Source organism: Lemur catta, chromosome 17 (assembly GCF_020740605.2).
Source record: "Lemur catta isolate mLemCat1 chromosome 17, mLemCat1.pri, whole genome shotgun sequence".
Classification (NCBI taxonomy): domain Eukaryota; kingdom Metazoa; phylum Chordata; class Mammalia; order Primates; family Lemuridae; genus Lemur; species Lemur catta.
Window position 1 is genome coordinate 15,515,240 of NC_059144.1, and position 19,534 is coordinate 15,534,773.

The 19,534-nt window shown below is 49.0% G+C and overlaps 1 protein-coding gene and 1 long non-coding RNA gene across 2 annotated transcripts in view; one reads left to right on the plus strand and one right to left on the minus strand.

Annotated features, from left to right (window-relative positions):
* The window catches only part of HNF4A (hepatocyte nuclear factor 4 alpha), a 56,621-nt gene that overhangs the window by 29,492 nt on the left and 7,595 nt on the right, over positions 1-19,534 (minus strand). The gene's annotated exons all lie outside the window — the stretch shown is intronic.
* On the plus strand, positions 1,107-18,608 carry LOC123622648. Its single transcript, XR_006729570.1, has 3 exons — positions 1,107-1,302; positions 10,576-10,782; positions 18,496-18,608. It is a non-coding gene; the product is annotated as an uncharacterized LOC123622648 (long non-coding RNA).

The following is a 19,534-nucleotide window of genomic DNA, read 5'->3' on the forward strand; positions in this document are numbered from 1 at the left end:
CTTTAGTTTCAGCGTAAGAAAAATAGGATTGACACCTTCGCAGGCATAGTTCAGGCACGAAACAACCACGCGTAGGCATACAGTGCAACAGCAGTGATTTTCCTCACTGGCCACGGATGCCAGGACTGCAGGCGGCCACATACGCTGGCAGAGTCAGGACCGCTGCTCAGGAGAGCTCCTGGGTACGGCACGCCCAGCCGCGAGCAAGCACTGGCCTCGAGACCATCCATCTAGCAGCTGTTCTTTCTCTCTGACCCTCACTTGTGAGCTGTCCAGCCTCAGCGCAAGAGGCAGCAGCTCCCAGGGGACAACAGAGGACCTTAGAGCCCACTGAGAGGTCCGAGTCCTTCATGTTGTAGATGGAGAAATGGAGACTTTGAGAAGGAGGCAGGGGTCTCATGCCTCGGTTGTGCACAGTGGGGACCGTGCTGCCGCTACGGACTACGTCATTTTTCTTTTAAATCGTAATAACGACTAATGTTTAAAGAGAAATTTTGTGCTAAGCCTGGTGCTAAGAAGCTCCGCTCTTCTCATATTATCTGCCCATGGAGGTAGGGACTATTGTCATTCCTACTTTACAAATGATAACACTGAGGCTCAGAGAGGTGTAGTGACTGGCCCAAAGTCACACAGCTCGTAACAGAGGGGCTATCACTTGAACCTGAGTCTGACCCAGAGCTCCAGAGCTGTGCCCCTCTGCGTGCTGCCTCACTCCTGGAATCCCAGAAAGAACGCCAGAATCCCACAGCACCGGGCTGGTGGCTTCACCCTCGCAGGGGCTGCTGAGGAGCTCAAGGACCTGAGAAGTGAAGGACCCTGTCCCCGGGCACAGGCAGGTTCAGGGGCGCCCTCCACACGCCCAGACACCCGCTGCTCGCCACCCCACTGTCTCCTATCTTTTCTCCCCCACCCCGCACCTGGAAGTGGTGCAGGGAAAACTTGGGACTTATCGAGACAAAGAACAAAAGTCGTGGGGGAAAGAAGCCAAGAGCCATCTCCACTCTGGGGTAGGGCCCTTCAGTTTCGCCCCTTTGAAATTTCAAATTCCAGTTTGTGGACAAAGTCCTAACTATCTCACAATATAGGTCCCCAACCACTGACCAAACTCCAGTCCAGGCAGCCACGGGGCCCGAGGCTGGCCCGGCCTCGCCGCTTCCTTTGGCAGCTCTCAAGGCCCGGGAGGTAGGGGGCCATCCCTGGCGCCCCATCCGCCCCGCAGGGACCCCCGCCTCCCATCTGAGAGGACTGGCTTCTTCCCGGAGCTGGGATCTGGCGCTTGCTGGTACCAACAGCAGATACCAGGTAGGCCCCCTCCCTGTCTGGGCATCTTCTCTCCTCCTTGTGCTCCCGAAATGCTGCTCCTACCACCCTCTGCACCCTGGGTGCAGGCCGCTGCGGCTTCATTAAATCACGACCCCACAAAACTTCAAGGCTGGAAAGGATGTCTCCGCTAACCCACCCATTTCGTGGATGAGGCCTCCAGGGGACTGGCGGCAGGCTGCAGGTTGAACCGTAGAGCTGGGGCCCCTCAGTGAGCCCCAGGGTGTGGAAGGGGCTTGCTCAAGGCCACCCAGTGGCACTGGGTGAGCTTGATCTTAACAAGGAGCACCCTTTGCTCCGTCACAGCCCTCATGGGCCCCGGCAGCACCATGGATGGTGGTGTGTTGGTTCGCTCAATGACTGATGGCCACTGGGTTGCCACGGGAGTGTTTCCGAGAGGAAGATGAGGGAGCTCGGGGCCTGAAGGCCAGTGGGTTTGGAAGGAAACAACATTCATGTGGTTAACTGATAACTGACCCCATCCCTGGGCCTCTACGGGCCTCCTTCCTCCCTCCCTCTCCTCGGGACGATTAAGACCAACTTACCTGCCTGCTAATCATTGCTGAGCCTGTTGATTTTGCCTTAAAAAATTAACTGGGCATGAGTTTGCGGTTTGCCTCACCCCTAACCCTGAAAAGGCCCGGGTGGGCAGGAGGCCTCCCGGGTTATGCAAGAGGCCACTGGCCTCCCCACGCACATCCCGCGGCCTCCTCTGCCGCCCTCCAAAGGCCAGGCTTTGCTCAAGAGTCAACAGTCTGCTTGCTCCCCTGCACCGGGTCCTGAGCAAATTTGCTCTGTTACCAAAGAGAGATAAAAGCCGCTGGGGAAGAGCTCTCCAAACAGGGATGCAAAGCAGCAGCTTTGGGCTCGGGGTTCTAGAACCCTGCGGTGTCAGAGCCAGAAGAACCTTTAGGAGGATGTGGGCTGGGGCTTTTCAAAGTGGGTTCTGAGGCTCCCAGGGGCCAAGCGGTGTATCCACAGACCCTGTTTCAACAAGAGACTGCCTTTTAGATGCGATCGTCCTTAATATTTCACTTGAGAGCTGGAAAACCGCTGGTCCGGCCTCATCCCCTCATTGTACAGATGGGGAGATGGAGGTCGGGGACAAGTGACTTGTCCAAGGATAGAAGGTCACCCCAGGTAGTCAGGGTCTCCAGCCTAGATGGGAACAAAGGACTCTCTCTGGACATGAGTGATGTGCTGAAGGACATCTGTGAAGAAGCTGGCTTTGCAAACGCCCTCCCCTGCCATCCTCCCCTCTCTCCCAGGGCTGGCTGGAAACAGAGGTGTCTGAAAGCCACCAGAAGGCCCAAGTCAGGGGCACTCACCTCGCCTTGAGTCCTGTGGGCCCCCTGAGGAGTGTGACCAGTAGAGACTCTGCATTATAACCCATCTCAGCCATGCCCTGTCTCTGGGGGCATCAGGCCCTGGAGAAAGACACAGAGGCCGGCCCTGACTCTCTCGACCTCTCTGAGCCTCAGTTTCTTCACCTGTAAATTGGGAACAATGATACCTCACTCCGAGTGTTGTCATGAGGATGAAATGGAGCAAAACATGTGCCTCGATCAACACAGTCACTGTGTTACGGCTGTTTTAGGGACTTTGTGTTCCTTCATTGATCCTCACAGCCACTCCGGGAGGCAGGTAAATTTTTTATCACTACTGTACAGACCAGAGGCACAGAGAGGTTGAGTGCTATGCCCCAGCTCACACAGCTGATGAGGAATAAGAGGCAGGATTCAAACCTGAGCAGTCTGGCTCCAGAGTCTGAGTCCCTAACCTGAGGCTCCCCGGCCACTCCAGGGCTACCACACGACAAGTGCCAATGACAGATGCCCAGAGAGCAGGGCACTGTGGGAGATGCTGACCTCGGGGCTCAGGAGGTAGGGTACAGAGTGTGGTCTGGAGAGTGATTAGGAAGGAAGCCAGGAGGACTTGGGCCCGTGTGGGTGGGTCCTCCCCTCAGGCTGCCTCCTGCCAGGTGGCTTGTGACATCTGGGTTGAGTGTGTTGCTGTCCTCTTGTTTATGTTCCTCCCTCCTGTTTATGTTCCTGACTTTATCTGCAGGGGTGACCTTGGGAGTTAGATGGGGCCTGCCCGGCCCTTGTGGGGCCTCAAGGATTATGGGGAGCCCTTGTCTGGCTCAGACTCTGGTTTGGGGAGTGAAGGATGAGCCCACATGGCAGAAGCCACCGTTGGTCTCCCTGAACGCTTGTTTTGAGGGGCCACAGAGATTTGCCTGGGGGTCACTAAGGTGAAGTGTTTGGAAGTCCTGAGACTCAGGCCAGGGTCACTGTAAACAATTGTACAGGTTGCGCACTGCACAAAATTTCTCTAGCCAAGAGGGCAAGTGGGGTGGAAATGTAGCCTTTGTCATAACTGCCAAGCCAAGTGCCCACGGAGCTTTGTCTGCCCAGAGTGGGGCGCCTTGCTCTTATTTGCACAAAGGCTCCAGGCTTCTGGGAGCCCTGCCCCAGCTCTGGTTCCAGCCACTGTGTGACCTTGGGCAAGGTCATTTCCCCACCTGGCCTTGGTTTCCCATTTGAGAAGTTCTGTCTAGCACAAAGCAGAGACTCAACCCTGATGGTGAAATAAAATCATCTGGGACCTTTAAAAAATAGCCAGGTCCCATCACAGACCAATGATCAAATCCTTGGTCTTGGGGCGGCAGGGCAAGCACCAGTGTTTTTTAAAACTCCCGGATTATTCTGATGTGCAGCCAAGATTGAAAGCAGCTGTAGGAGGGCTTAAAATTTGAAGCCAGAAAGGCCTAGATTTGCATCCAAGTTCTGCAACTCACTGCAACTTACTAGTCAAAGCTTCAGTGAGACTCAGTTTCCCCATCCATAAAATGGGAATAAGGATAGCTCCCTCACAAAGTCAAAATGCCAATTAAATGAGATGATGTTCAGACAGTGCTTGGCACTGTGTCCAGCACTTAGAAAGCTCCTGATTCTTGGTAGCAAGACTTTTATTGTTGCTATTGGCAATAAGAGATTGACTTAAGACAAAGGGCCCTTCCAGGTCAAGATTCTGTGACTCGGAGCCAGGCTTTCTCTGTTCCTAGTGCAGGGGTTTCAATCTTGGCTGCACATCTGTCATATTACTGAGGTGTGTGTGATTATTATTCGATATTTTACCTAATTTGTTAAAATTGTTCCATTTAGTTTTGAATCGGTTCTACATTTACATGGTACAAAATCAAAATATAAAAAGGTACAGGCTGGGTGTGGTGGCTCATGCCTGTAATCCTAGCACTCTGGGAGGCTGAGGTGGGAGAATTGCTTGAGCTCAGAAATTCGAGATGAGCCTGAGCAAAAGCGAGACCCCATTTCTATTAAAAATAGAAAAATTAGCCAGGTATGGTGGTACACACCTGTAGTCCCAGCTACCCAGGAAGCTGAGGCAGGAAGATTACTTGAACCCAGGAGTTTGAGGTTGCTGTGAGCTAGGCTGACGCCACGGCACTCTAACCCAGGCAACAGAGTGAGACTCTGTCTAAAAAAAAAAGGTACAAACAGAGAAGACTTGCTTCTACCCTGTCTGCTGTCCGCTCTTCTCTCCCGACTTCTTCACTGTGGGGACCCACTTCTCTCACTTTCCAATGTGTCTTCCAAGGGTTCTTTCTCCAGACCAAACGGCATATGAGAACATACATCCTACCCCTGCCTCTGACACTGTGCTGCGCCTTGCTTTGTTTATGTGACATCACAGATTTTTGCCACAGATGTTGAGAGCAAGCTTTGAGGAAGGTGGGATTCTTGTCCCCCATCACGGGTGAGGAAACTGAGGCTCAGAAAACATCATTTTCTCAGTGAGCTAAGTCAGTAGCATGTGAACTGTCTCTACCTGGCTCCAGAGCCAGTGTTTGTCCCCCTGCGTTGATGTGGCCTTCCAGGAACCCAGCCCAGACAGCTTTGGAGCCTGGCCTAAATCTCTCCCGGGCAGGCCTGCCTAGGGCAAGAGGTGGGGTGGGCTGTCGGGGTCCCCATTGTAGCTGGGCCCCCAAACCCCTGAAGTGTGGAACAAAAAATGTCCAAAGTCATCCAGATAGGGACCCAGAGAGGGGCTGTCCCCTGCATGGAACAGTCAGGGCCTGGTGGCCATGCCCTCCTGCACTGGGGAGCCTGCCTGGACCTCTCTGCCGGCCTCGGGGTGTGTGGGTGGCAGAGTCAGGAGGAGGAGGAGAGGCAGGGAGGGATGGAAGCCCGGCCGATGGGACGGGCCCCAGAGGAGGAGACTGGGGGCACCCCATTCCTGAGCTCAGGGAGGAGGATTTGGAATTCGAGGCAGAAGTGGCAATGAGATTTTAACCAAATGTTTTCTGCCCAGGCAACCTCTGGGTTCCCTCTGGATTCTTGACCTGCTTTAGTCCACCGACTCACTGACTTTGGGCAAGTCACTTTCCCCTCTCCGTGCCTCAGTTTCCCCAACTGCAAAATGAAGATTAAATAGCTGGTCTTTGGGCAACCCTCTTTTGGAGTACGCCTAAAAGACTCTATGGGGCTCCCCTCACCTTGTTGAGGGTATCTGGATCCTACTTTGATCAGAATGTCATTCACCCCTCAGGGCCCTTGGCCCTCCTGGGTTGGGGACAGCGGGGACAAGTCCTCCGCACTGCTCCCAAATCTGGAACCCTCCCCTTGGTTCTGTGTCTCTCTCCTGCCACCCCATCCTTCCTTCCAGGCAGACGTGGAGTCAGGACCATACCTGGTGGGTCCTGGGGGAAGCCCTGGCCCCAGTCTGACATCCTCCTCCTGGTGCACAGGGGCCAACCTCTTCATCCTTGAGGGAGCTCCTGCTGCCCCCCGGCACCCCAGACCCTGCGAGCACTGCCGGGCAGAGTTAATCCCTTAATACTGGTCACAATGAGATTTCAGGGATGGTGGGAGGCGGTCTCCATGGAAACCGCGGACCTGTCCAGGACCCAGGCAAGGAATTAGCCACAGGGCTCAGCGAGGGGCTCCCGGAGACCCAACCCTCATAGGAATGGGAGACACAGTGGCCTGGACCCCTGGGTCCTGCCCCGGCTCTCCTGTTGTCTCTCTGGAGGGCTTGGGACAAACCATGCCCCATGCACCGCCTCAGCGTTCTGCTGCTGAACTGGACACTCACAGCGAGAGCCCTGTTGCCTTGCTGAGCCTCAGTTTCTCCCACTGAGGTTATAATCCTTCACTCAGCAGCTGTTCTATAAGGGTGCAGGCTTCGGGGTCTGCCAGACCTGAGTCTGAAGCTCGGCTTTTCCCTCTCAGACTGTAAACCTAGTCAAGGCATTTCACTGCCCTAAGCCTCAGTTTCCTCACCTATGTGATGGGCACAATAATGCCAACATGGCCTCACTCTCGTGCCTGACTGGTGGGCAGGAACGCCCAGTGAACGTGAACGTGCCCTTCTCACCTCTGCCCGACAGCCCCATCCACACGGTGCATCTGCCCTCCCCAGCCACCCGCAGCTTCCAGAACCCCACGGCCTCTCCTTGTCTCGAGCAGAGAGCTGTCACACCTCTGTCTTCACCCCTCATTCTCCAAACCCCATCTTAGTAATCTTCTGGGAAGTCCTGCTGGTCCGGGCAGGGTTAGGGGGTGCCTCCTCTGTCCCCTCACATGTCCCAAAGCTTTACATCATCATAGTTTAGTCAGACGGTGGTTACTGGTTACTTGTCTGCCTCCTCCATTGGACTGTGTCCCGTTTACTGCCATGTTCCCAGGACCCAGCTGGCACTTCACATAGATAGGGTGGGTGAATGGGTGGGCGAACGAAGGAAGCAACGTGTCCATCCACACACTCAACATTTACTCAGCACCTTCAACTTGCGTTGCTGTGGGTGCGGGAAATGCAGCAGTGAACACAACAGGCAAGATGCCTCCTTCTCGGGGTCGCAGCTCAGCAAATAAAAATACAGGATGCCCGGTTGCATACGAAGTTCAGATAAACAATGAATAATTTGTTTAGTATGAGTTATGTCCAAATAAGGCATGGGACGTGCTTATACTTTCAAAATGTGCTGTTTACCTCAAATTCGAATGAAACTAGGTGTTCTGCATTGTGCCTGGCAACCCTACTCCCTCCCTGCAGAGCAGGCAGGGTGGAGACGGACTGCAAGAAGTAAATAAATAAAAAACGAAATAAATTACAAACAGTGGTCAAGTGCAGCGAAGACAAGGAACAGCACGGTGTGGTGGCACCCGGGGATGGGCATGGGGCCTCTCTGGCTGGGGCAATCTCCCGAGCTAGTGGCCTTTACCTGCAGGGCACAGTTCTAAGCTCCAATGAGATGCTACCTGGGAAAAACTCTTTAAGGACCTTAAAGGAAACGGTGGGGGCTGTTAAACTTGAGGACTCCGCGGCGGCGGGCGGAGGGCGCAGCAGCCGAGGAGAGGGGCTGCTGAGTCTCACTTGACAGGCTCCACACTTTTGCAACTTGGACCCAGGCCTTCGCAAACCTTCCAGAACTCTCAGCTCCACCCCTAGGGTCAGCCAATGTCCTCTGCGGGGCTGCGAGCCAGAGGAAGAGGCCAAAGGAGCTGTGCAGAGAAGCGTGGCCACCCGGGCCGCAGCTGGGAGCCCTGACACACTCCCCGCCCCACTTCTGTCCCGCGGCTGCCCCATTGTGCAGGGCAGAACTGGCACCGCGCTGCGCTAGAGGGCGTCCGGGAGGAGGCGGCCCAGACGCTCCACAGTGCCGAGCTTTGCGCTTCCCGGGCACCTCCTAGTGGCCGATGCAGGAACTGACGCTCAGAAATTTAAATAGCCGCACGGGCTTCACCAATCACAGCGAAGGCCGCACTGCAATCCCACCAATCACAGGCCCAGACAGGCTACGCCTTTCCAAATCCAGCAGCAGCCAGCCTGGCAAGATCACCAATCACAGTTCGTTGGGTTTAGTTACCCCGGCGAATTTCCCTCCAATCACACACCAGCAAGTGGCCACTGCACCAATCAGAATGCAGGATTTTAAAACTAGTTCCCAAGGCCAGCACCTTCCTGCCATTCCACTGTCTGCAAAACGTCTGTAACCAACACCCTGTCCCAACATGCAGGCGCCTTTGAGGACGGTCCCAGGCTTTGTAGGGGTTCCCTGTGGAAGCCCACATTAGCATCTAGGGGCATTTATAATGATATTACTAGTATTACATATCACTCCCCCCATTATAAAAATTAATGTGTGGGTACAGGGGAGTGGGAAAAGTATGACCTTTGGGTTAGACACACCTGAATTGGAGTCTGCATACTGGCCTGGTGAAGCTGGACCATTCACTTCCCCTTCCTCAGCTGTTAAAAGAGAACAACAGTAATATCTCCGTATCATATTCCACCCCGACTGCTCTCAGTGATTCAAGCCCAAACCCTGCTAGTCACTGTCGTCGCGCCCTCCCTCTCACCCCAACTCATCAGAGAATCCAGTTCTTGCCACTTCTGATGGTATCTAGAATTGTCACCACCTGTTCTCCACCCTGTCGCATCACCATCATCTCTGCAGGTCTGCAAAAGTCTTCCCACTTCTCTCCGTTTTCCACTCTAGCTTTACCACCCACTCTTCCCCCAGGGACCGGGAGTGATCTTGCATACACACACATTGGATCAAATCCCTCCCCGACTTCAACTTTCGTGACTTCCTATGCATTTATAATAAAACTCATAAAGCTGCCATAGACGGTGAGACGGTGCACGACTTTGCTTCTAGATCCCCACACCTCCAACCTCATTTCATTCCACTGCCCCCACCCCTATTGGCAGCAACCATCCTGGCCCTTCTTTCAGCTTTTCTTTCCCACCTCAGGGCCTTTGCACATCCTTTCCCCTTTGCCAGGAATATGGTTCATTGGTTCTTTGCATGGCTGGCAAAAAGGATCCTTCAGATCGTGACTTAATTGTCACCTTCTCTGGGAGGACTCTACTTCCTGTTTATGTAGGTTCTCCCCACTGCTCACCTTTTTATTTTCTGTCCCTGTAGCTGTGATTTCTTGTTAACACTTATCACAGTTTGAAATTACACGTGTGACTAGTTACTGGTATATCATCTATTTCCATGTCTTCAACCCCCATGAAGGAGAGGATCCTTGTCTGTTGTATTCCCCAGGGTACACCCCACACCTTGAATAGTTTAAAATTAAAGACACAGTAGGTGCTTAATAGATATTTGCTGGATGAATGACCGAAAGGTTTTTGAGGAGGAACTGATAACAACATACACGAAGTGCTTAGTACATAGTAGGTATTCAGTGGAAAGGATTCCATGCATTATCGTAGAAATTTTGGAAAGTAAAATAAAAAGAGATTTAAAAATCATCTGTGCTCCTACATTGAGAAGGGTTCAGACTGTTAGTTTGACCTTGGCATTATTGACGTTCTGGGCTAGACAGTTCTTTGCTGTGGGGAGGCTGTCCGAGCGTTGTAGGCCACTTAGCAGCATCTCTGGCCTCTACCCAGCAGATGCCAGGGGCACCTGCCCCCACCCCCACGGTGTGACAACCAAAACTGTCTCCAACATCTACAAATGTTCCTTTCAGGTTAAAATCACCCCCAATCGAGAATCACTATGCTAGGCTTCTAGACTCACAAGAAATTTTCTCTCAGTAATTCAGTGCTTCTCAAACTTCAGTGTCCACAGGAATCCTGTAGAGCCATTAATAAAAATTCCGATGCCTGGGGCCCTGTCTCTAGGCTCCAGGATCGGCAGTGGGCCCAGGCCTCGATGCTTAATGAGCTTCCAGGTGCTTCTGACACAGGGAGCCCTCAGACCCCGCTTTGAAACCTCCTCCAGGAAGCCACCTGATAACCAGATAACCAAGCGCTGCGCCAAGCTCCCTGCTCACTGGGACCCTACCTCCAATTGCCCCTCCTTTCCAATGCCCTTCCCTGGATATCTTTTAAAACTAGTGACAGAACCAAATCGTAGCTCAGCCAAAGCCCACATTGCCTCATCTCCCTTCAGGGAATAGACAAAAACTGACCACCGAGTTCAGATGAAACCACTTAGGAAATGGCAGCATCTCCCGCCTACCCCAGCAAACAAGAGGAATCCTGAGCTGTTGCCTGGGAGAAATGTCTGCTTATCAGAATAGTGTTGTCAGACCATCTTCTCCCATCTCTGAGAACAGGTGCTGAAGGCCACTTGGTGGGCTTGGTCACAGTGGCCAAAGTCAGACAAACCCAATGACTCGTGACTCAGCCCATTTTTCTAGACCCATCTTTTAGGCCCCCTTACTCTTAGTATATCTGCTGTTCTCAACTATTCCGCTTCTCTCCTTTCAGGCCCATAGGAGGAGCACACTTTTCTTGCTTCCTTTGAAGTTACGTGTGACTTGTTTTGGCCAATGAGATGTGAGCAGAAAACAAACTGTGTCGTCACTGCTGGGCAGAAGCTTTCGGAGCCAGCGCTGTGGGTGTTGTGGAACCAAGTGTAGATGTGGAGTCGTCGTGGTGAGGAGAGGCCCTGGTGACCCACGATGGACATGGACTGTAAGTGAGCAATAAACAGCTGCTGTGTTAAGTCACTGAGACTCGGAGCCTTTTTTGTTACTGCAGCGTAACTTCACTTCACTTGGCTGAACACTGTGTTTCCAAAGCTTCACTGATAAAAAAAATTTTTTTTTTTTGAGACAGAGTCTCGCTCTGTTGCCTTGACTAGGGTGCTGTGGCATCAGCCTAGCTCACAGTGCCTTAAACTCCTGGGCTCAAGCAATCCTCCTGCTTCAACGCCCCGAGTAGCTGGGACTACAGGCGCATGCCCCCACACCTGGCTAATTTTTCTATTTTTTGTAGAGATGAGGTCTTGCTATGTCACCCAGGTTGGTCTCGAACTCCTGGCCTCAAAGCGATCCTCCTGCCTTTGCCTCCCAAAGTGCTGGGATTATAGGCCTGAGCTACTGTGCCCAGCCAAATTGTCCCTTTATAGTTAGGAATCAAACAAGGTTGCCCACTAGGGGAGAAACTGCAAGTTGTCCTATATTATGTAGTCTCCCTGTTTTCTTTTGTAATAGAACCTCTAGTTTTCATGTGAGTGCCTGGCTGCCCCCCAAAAAACTTATCTTAAGCCTTCCTTGAAGCTAGGTGTGACCGTGCAGGTATGTTCTGGGACTACCGGTGTGTACCACCAAGCCCAGCTGATTTTCTTTAAAAATTTTTTTTAGAGACAAGGTCTCACTATGTTGCCCAGTCTGGTTTCAAACTCCTGGGCTCAAGCAATCCTCCTGCCACAGCCTCCCAAAGTGTTAGGAGATGGGTTGATTTTAAAGAACAACTATAAAATGGGGTGGATGTGTTGGACAATATATAAAGATATAGCTGTGCTGTCCAAGATGGCAGCCGGTAGCCACATGGGGCTACTGAGCACTTGAAATGTGGTCAGTCTTGTAAATGTAGAATACATGTTGCATTTTGAAGACTTAATATTAAAAAACTCATTAATCATTTTTTATTAATTAGATGTTGCAATGATATTTTAGAAACACTGGGTTAAATAAATTATATTATTAAAATTAATTTCAACTGTTTCTTTTTTGGCTCTTTTAAAATTAAACCTTATTTTGGTATAATTGTAGATTCAGTCACCATTTTTTAAAATTGTTTAAGTGAGGAAATAGAGAAGTGAGACAGTATAGAGAGCCCAGAAACAGCTCTACATACATTTGAAAGTGGGAGACAAAAGTGATGCCACCGCATATCATCAAGTCAAGAAAGGATGTCCTGGCCGGGCGCGGTGGTTCACGCCTGTAATCCTAGCATTCTGGGAGGCTGAGCAGGAGGGTTGCTTGAGGTCAGGAGTTCGAGACCAGCCTGAGCAAGAGGGGGATTTTGTCTCTACTAAAAAAATAGAAAAAATTAGCCAGGAGCAGTGGTGCTCACCTGTAGTCTCAGCTACTCTGGAGGCTGAGGGAGGAGGATCACTTGAGCCCAGGAGTTTGAGGTTGCTGTAAGCTAGGCTGATGCCACGGCACTCTAGCCCTCTAGCCCCAGCGACAGAGTGAGACTCTATATCAAAAAAAAAAAAAAGAAAGAAAGTATGCCCTATTCAATAAGTGGTCTGAATCAATCAATCCCTATAGAATAAAGACCTAAATATGAAAAATAAAGCCTTAAAATGTATAGAAAATATTTAGGATTATATCTTTATGACTTCAGGGCACTGCAAAATTTTATAGAAAATATACAAAAAGGGCAAACCATAAAGAAAAAGATAATTAAATTTAATGGCTTTATTTGTAATTTAACCAAAATGCAACTACATTAAAATTGTAAACTCTGTACAACAAAAGACCCTCTAAAGAGAGTGAAAATACAAGTTACCGACTGATCAAAGGTATTTTCCACTAATATAACTGAAAAAGGATTAGTATTAAGAATAAATAATTCCTCCACTACACTAAGAACAGGTTTATTTCAGTGAATGGATGTGCTGACCCCACCGCAGCGCATGTAGTGCAAGGTTTAAGAAAAAGTGTATAAAATATGTTTCTGCCAGCGCTTAAAAAAATTTCTACAAATTGATAAGAAAAGGTAAATAATGCAATAGAAAAATGGATAAAGGATATGAGCAAGCACAGTGAGCCTCATGCCTGTAATCCTACCACTTTGGGAGGTCAAAATGGGAGGATCACTTGAGGCCAGCCTGGGCAACATAGTGAGACCCCATCTCTACAACAAATACAAAAAAATTAGCTAGGTGTTGTGGCACGTGCCTGTAGTCCTAGCTACTGGGGAGGCTGAAGCAAGAGGATCACTTGAGCCCAGGAGGTTGAGGCTCCAGGGACCTATGTTAGTGCCAGTTCACTCCAGCCTGGGTGACAGAGTGAGACCCTTTCTATAGAATAAATAAATAAATAAATATCCCAGATATGCAAAATAATATTATATATTGTTTATGTGGCCATATATGGTAAAAGTATGAAAACATGTCTAGTAATGATAAACACCAAACATTGACAGTGGTCACCTCTGAGGATGGTGTCAGGGAGGGGACAGAGGGCTTCAACTCTGAGTACAATGTTTCATTTTTCATTAAAATAAAAAAAAATAAATCCAAAGAAAACATGGCCATGTAGTAGGATTTGAAAAACTGAATGATGCATATATTGATGCTCACAATAGTATTCTCTATACTTTTCTGTATGTGTGTAATATTTCCTACTTTTAAAAAAAGGAGAAAAGAGATTATGAAAAAAAATCAACCATCTTCCTATATATCGGCAACAGACAATTAGGTAGTATAATTTTTTTTTTTGGAGACAGAGTCTCACTCTGTTGCCCGGGCTAGAGTGAGTGCCGTGGCATCAGCCTAGCTCACAGCAACCTCAAACTCCTGGGCTTAAGCGATCCTTCTGCCTCAGCCTCCCGAGTAGCTGGGACTACAGGCATGTGCCACCATGCTCGGCTAATTTTTTCTATATATATTTTTTTAGTTGTCCAGATAATTTCTTTCTATTTTTAGTAGAGATGAGGTCTCGCTCAGGCTGGTCTCGAACTCCTGACCTCAAGAGATCCATCCGCCTCAGCCTTCCAGAGGGCTAGGATTACAGGCGTGAGCCACCGCGCCCGACCAGATAGTATAATTTTTAAAATCATACTCTTTAAAGTACCTAGAAAATTTGCACATTGACAAATATCCATGAGAAAAATCTAGAAAACTATTTTTAAAAACAAAAAGAAATATATCTAAAATATAGGATTTCTCTGTCTAGGGTCAGGGACAGCTTTAATAACAGGTGTCAATGTTTTTCAAGGGGCTCTGTGTGAAGGGCCCTGCACATTGTAGGCATTTCTTAGAGTTCCCAAGGCATTGTCTTGTGTTAAGGGCTCTGAGAAGTTTTCTGATAATGAAATTTGTGCAGCTTTCTTTAATCCACTATTTTTCAAACATCTGACAATAGATTCCCTCTGTCTCACCTTGGGAAAGGCTGACCTGGTGACCTCAAAGTTTCCTTCCAATTCCCTCGGTCCACCACTCTTGTCTTGGCTCTGCCACTAACTTGTATGACTTTGGCCAAATCACCTTTCCTCTTGGGCCTCAGTTTATTAAGCTATTAAATGGGTGTGTATAGTTCGGACTATAAGATCCTCTTATCTTTTTCCTGGTCTAAAACCTTGTGTGTAGATGACATTTCCACTTAATTTTATTCCTCTTTCACCAGTTAACTTTTTCTTACTTTAACTAAAGCAGGGTCATGGTAGAGGAATTACAAAAATACAGAGAAGCGAAATAAAAAAAAAAAACAACCAAATTTACTCCAAATGCCACTTTGGGCTCTTTTTCAAAAGGCATGATGATAGCTGGTGTTTATGGAGCCTTTATGTGCAAAGCACAGCGCTAAGATATCTCATTTAACTTCTCATTAATGTGTCAGTCAAGTCTATTCTTAACTTCATTGTACAGAAGAGGAGACTGAGGGTCAGAGAGGTAAAGTCACCCGTCCAAGGGCATACAGCTGGTGTGGCTCTAACCCAGGTCTTTCTGATTCTACAGCACAAATTCTCTGCCACTACCACATTAGGCCTCCTCCTTTGAAGGGAGTCTTCACCACTGCCAAGATTCCTTTTCCTCCCAGCTCCCGGGAGGGTTCTCTCTTCTCCCCGGAGGAGCAGCTATGGACACCTTCTCCTCCAAATACACAGTCAGCACCTTCACTGTAGAAGGACCTGTGTCCCTCCCCCAAGTCAGTCCACCTTATCTCCAGAAAAACTATTGACTTGCCCTGGAGAAGGGGCAAAAAATAAGCCTCTCCCCGCCCCAACCCCACCCCCCAAATCACTGGATTTGGGGTAAATTCACAAGCTAGAGACAGAAGAATGGGTGTGTAATTAAGTTCCAAATTGACCATTGTTTTATGTGAATGTCTGATAAAGAGAACACAATGGCTGCCAGATGGGGGCTGGGAGAGAGATTTCCCATGTGGAGAATTCTAGAAGACAGGCCTGGAGTTCTGGAGCCGGGTCCTCCGGACTGACTGACTGGGTCACCAGGCAACAAGGGTGGGGACATCAGAGATAATTGTGGAGTGGGGAGAAGGCGCAGCCGAAGAGGTTTGGCTAGGACGGGTCCAATCAGCAACGGAAAATGGAGACAGAATGAGTTGCGGTGAATTGAAGGGGCCAGAGCAGCACTGCCTAATAGAAATAGAATGTGAGCCACGGATTTCTGGTAGTCACATTTTAAAAAATGTAAATCTATGAAACAGGAGATGGCTCGTACAAATACTGAGCCTGCCCTTGGTCTTAGCAATCCCAAACTCAAGAGCCCTTGACACACAGGTAAGTGAAATATATGGAACAGATGGGGTGTGAGCAAATTTCACACTTTCCTGTAAGAAAAACAATGCAGCAAACATAATGGGTTATGTTCATTAATATAATTTCAGTGTAGGGACACTAAGGAATGGTGGAGACTGTGGCAAATTAGAGAAAGCACACTCAATCTAAGTTAGCTCCAGGAGACTGCTGCCTCATGGGTGTGGGGGGAGTCACTGTTGCCAGAGCTTCTGATTTTTTGTTTGTTTGTTTGTTTGTTTGAGACAGGGTCTTGCTCTGTTACCCAAGCTGGAATGCAGTGGCCTCATCATAGGTCACTGCAACCTCAAACTCCTGGGCTCAGGTGATCCTTCTGCCTCAGCCCCCTGAGTAGCTGGGACTATAGGCGTGAGCCACCACACCAGGCTAATTTTTCTGTTTTTTGTAGAGACAGGGTCTCGCCTGCTCAGGCTGGTATCGAACTCCTGACCTCAAGCAATCCTCCTGCCTCCGCCTCTCAGAGTGCTAGGATTACAGGTGTGAGCCACCATGCCCCACCAAGAGCTTCTGATTTTTTGAAAGAAACTGGAAGTCAGGATTTTTAAAGGTTAACAGTCAATTCAAATTTTATTTTTAAAAAAATCTGAATGGGCTGGATCTCAACATCTGATCTCCTTTAAACCCTTTTTATGGGTTTAAACCATATTTTGCAGAAGAGGAAACTGAGGTTCAGAGTGGTTAAGTACTTTCCCATCTCTCAGCAAAGACTGAGAATTGGCTCTTAAGGCTCCCATTCCAGGTCATTTCTGCTATGAAGCTAATAACAAACACTGAGTTCTCGCTGTTCTTATTGAGCGTCTACTAGGTGCCAGGTTCTGTGCTGAATATATTAGGCTGACACCACGAAGGAGGTACTGTTTAGGATGCCAGATTTAAAGAGGGGGTAACTGAGGCTCAGAAGAGTGAAGTAAATTGCCCAAGATCACACTGTGGGACTTGAATCTGAATCTATGTTTGATTACAAGCTTCTAGATGCTTCCTCTTGCCATACTCTCTTCCACCTTACCAGGCCAAAGAACCTCAGAGAATAAGGAGCCTGGTGGTTTTCGCCCTGGGGCTCCTCTGAAGGGCAAGGGGCTCCAGCGGGCAGCCTCCTGCACCTGCAAGCTTGCTTTAACCCGAGCACCCCCCCGTCCTTGCTGAGAATTGCCTTCAGATAAGGTTTTGTTTGAAGAAGGCCTTCGCTGCCTTTTTATTTCTTAAGTTCAGAAGCCACTGATCTGCCCATGCTTTCTCAATTGAGGCCCAGAGAGGGCAAGTACCTAAGATCCCTGCGCACAGGTCGGGACCGGGGCTGGGACCGCACCTGGGTTTCCTTGCCCAGGGGTGTGCCCCGGCCCCCCTCCTGCTCCTCCGGGCTCTGCCCAGGGAAGGGCGCCTGCTCTCCCTCTGTCTCGCCACCTCCCCCGCCTATTTGGGTAACTTTTTGACCTGGTCCTTCACAAGCGCCCCCTAAGGTCCAGCTGCCTGCGCTGCTTGTCCCAGGGAACCCAGGCCCGGCCGGTCCCACGGCAGACTGTCGTCAAACAGTGGCTGTCTGGGCACAGGGAGGCCTGTTTACCCAGGGCAGGGCCCAGGCAGGGGCCGCAGCTTCCTCTCTGCATCACTGGCCCATCCCACTGCTCGGCAGACTGACTCAGCTGTCCCCTCTGTACTTGCTCATTCCGCAAATATTTACGCAGCGCCTACTGTGTGCCAAGCACTGTTCTGCCTGTTGGGATACGGCAGGGGAGAGGACAGCCAGATTCCCTGCTGCGATGACACTTTTGTTCTGATGAAGGAGACAGATGATAAACAGATCTACGATAAACAGAGCTACAGAGGACAATGGGATTGACAGTCTTAGATTGGGGTGTCCACGGGAGGCCCCCCTGAGTGCAGGGCATTTGAGCTAAGCCCCAACCTCTGAGAAGATATCAGCTACAGGAAGATCTGGGGGAAATGTGTTCCCGTCAGCAGGAACTGCAGGTGCCAAGGCCCTGAGGCAGCAATGCGCTTAGCTTGACTGAAGGACAGTCACACGGCCAATGTGGCTGATATGAAGTAAGCAAAACGGACAAAGACAAGAGACCACCAGATGAGAGTCAAAGCCTGCGAGATTTTTGTGGTCAAAGAAAAGCGCTTGGGTTTCATTTTAAGGGTGACACGAAGCCATCAGAGAGTTTTCAGCTGGGATTTGAAATGACCATACCCTGAACTTCTCCACTAACTCTCCTTTTTCCCTGCATGACTTTCTGCCTCAATCCTTGGGTGTTTGAAATAGAGCATAATTAGTCCCCTTTCCTTTTGACTTCTTAATCAAAACTGTATAGGTACACAGTAGAAAAAGTCAAATACTACAAGGCTTATAATAGCAGTAGTCGCCCCCCTCCCCACTTTCTGAACCAGATCCCACCACCCAGAGGCAACAATTTTAGCTGTTTTATTATTTCCCTGGTGTTTTCCTCTATATTGTTTTTTTTTTTTTTTTCTTGAGACGAGTTCTCTATAAGTTGCCTGGGCTAGTCTCGAACTCCTGGCCTCAAACGATCCTCCTGCACTTGGCCTCCCAAAGTGCTGGGATTACAGGCGAGAGCCACCACTCTCAGCCTTAAATTATTTGTATTTCTAAATACCATGGTTATACTGCTACTTCTTGATTTTTCAGTTATACATGTAATGTGTTAACTTGCTAGTACGAAGGATCCCGTGTAACTATATCCCAATTTGGAAGCAAATCAATATTTCCTTTGCACAACCAACCACGTTACTATTATTACCGTTACTCACAGCTGACTTCATCTGTATGTGAACTGAGGTCTTTCCGAGCATTATCTCAATTAATCCTCAGGATGGCACTACAATGTAGGTGTTGATCAACAACATAATAATTCTAACATTTTACACCCCAAGAAACTCTCTGCAGTTGGCGGAAGACCCTTGCCTCTGTGCCCTTGATCAGCAGAGCTTTCTGAGGAGTAAGCAGAACCGGCATTATTGACTCCATTTTCAGAGGTGGACGTAGAGCCTGGCATGACAAAGAAAATTCCATCTATCGCAGCAGAGTGCAATGGTTCAAATAAAAACCATCTTCCAGCTAGGAAGGAAGGACTTGGGGGTCGCTGGACAACTGTGTGAAGGAGATAAACTCTCCTGTGACATTTTGGGTTTGTTTGTTATACCAGCTAGTATTGTCCTTACTAATACAGTGTTGGGGTTTTGATCCTAGCTCTGCCTCTCATGGGCTGTGTGGTTTTGGGTAAGCCATGTAACCTCTCTGAGCCTTTGTTATCTCTCTTGAGAAATGGGTATGATGACAGTACCTCCCTCAATAGGCAGTTGTGAGGATTAAAGGAGTTAATTTTTATAAAGTGCTCACTTAGAATGCTGCCTGGCCCATACTAAGTATTACATTAGGATAAAGTAGCTGACAGCTAGAAAAATGAATGAGCTGGGACTCAGATCTGGGCCTTCCGATGCCAAGTTCAGTGTCTGGCCCCCAAGCTCCAGACATTTCTGTTCTTCTGCATGACTGTTACTGCATCCACCTGTGGCCTGTACTTTATCTACCTGTAACTGTTTACTTGATATTTTTCTTTCCATTGAAGACATATTAATTTTTAAATGATATTTTATATTAAGGCTTTAATGTGCTAGTTATAAATTCTTCTCTAACATGCAATAAAATAAATGCACAAGATTTAAAAGTGTTTGTCCATGTACTACCTAAAATTGGCCTCTGTACTCTCTGGATACACTTCTCAAAAAGTATGCTATTTTTAAGTTGGTAAAAAGAACCTCTGGGAACATTCTGTCTAGTGGCTTTTAAACCCTTTGACCATGACTCTTAGTAAGAAACACATTTTTCTTCACATACTTTATAAACAGTGGCGGCAAAGTGTGGTAGTCAAAACATCGACCCTGGAGCCCGCCTGCCTGGGTCGGAACTTCC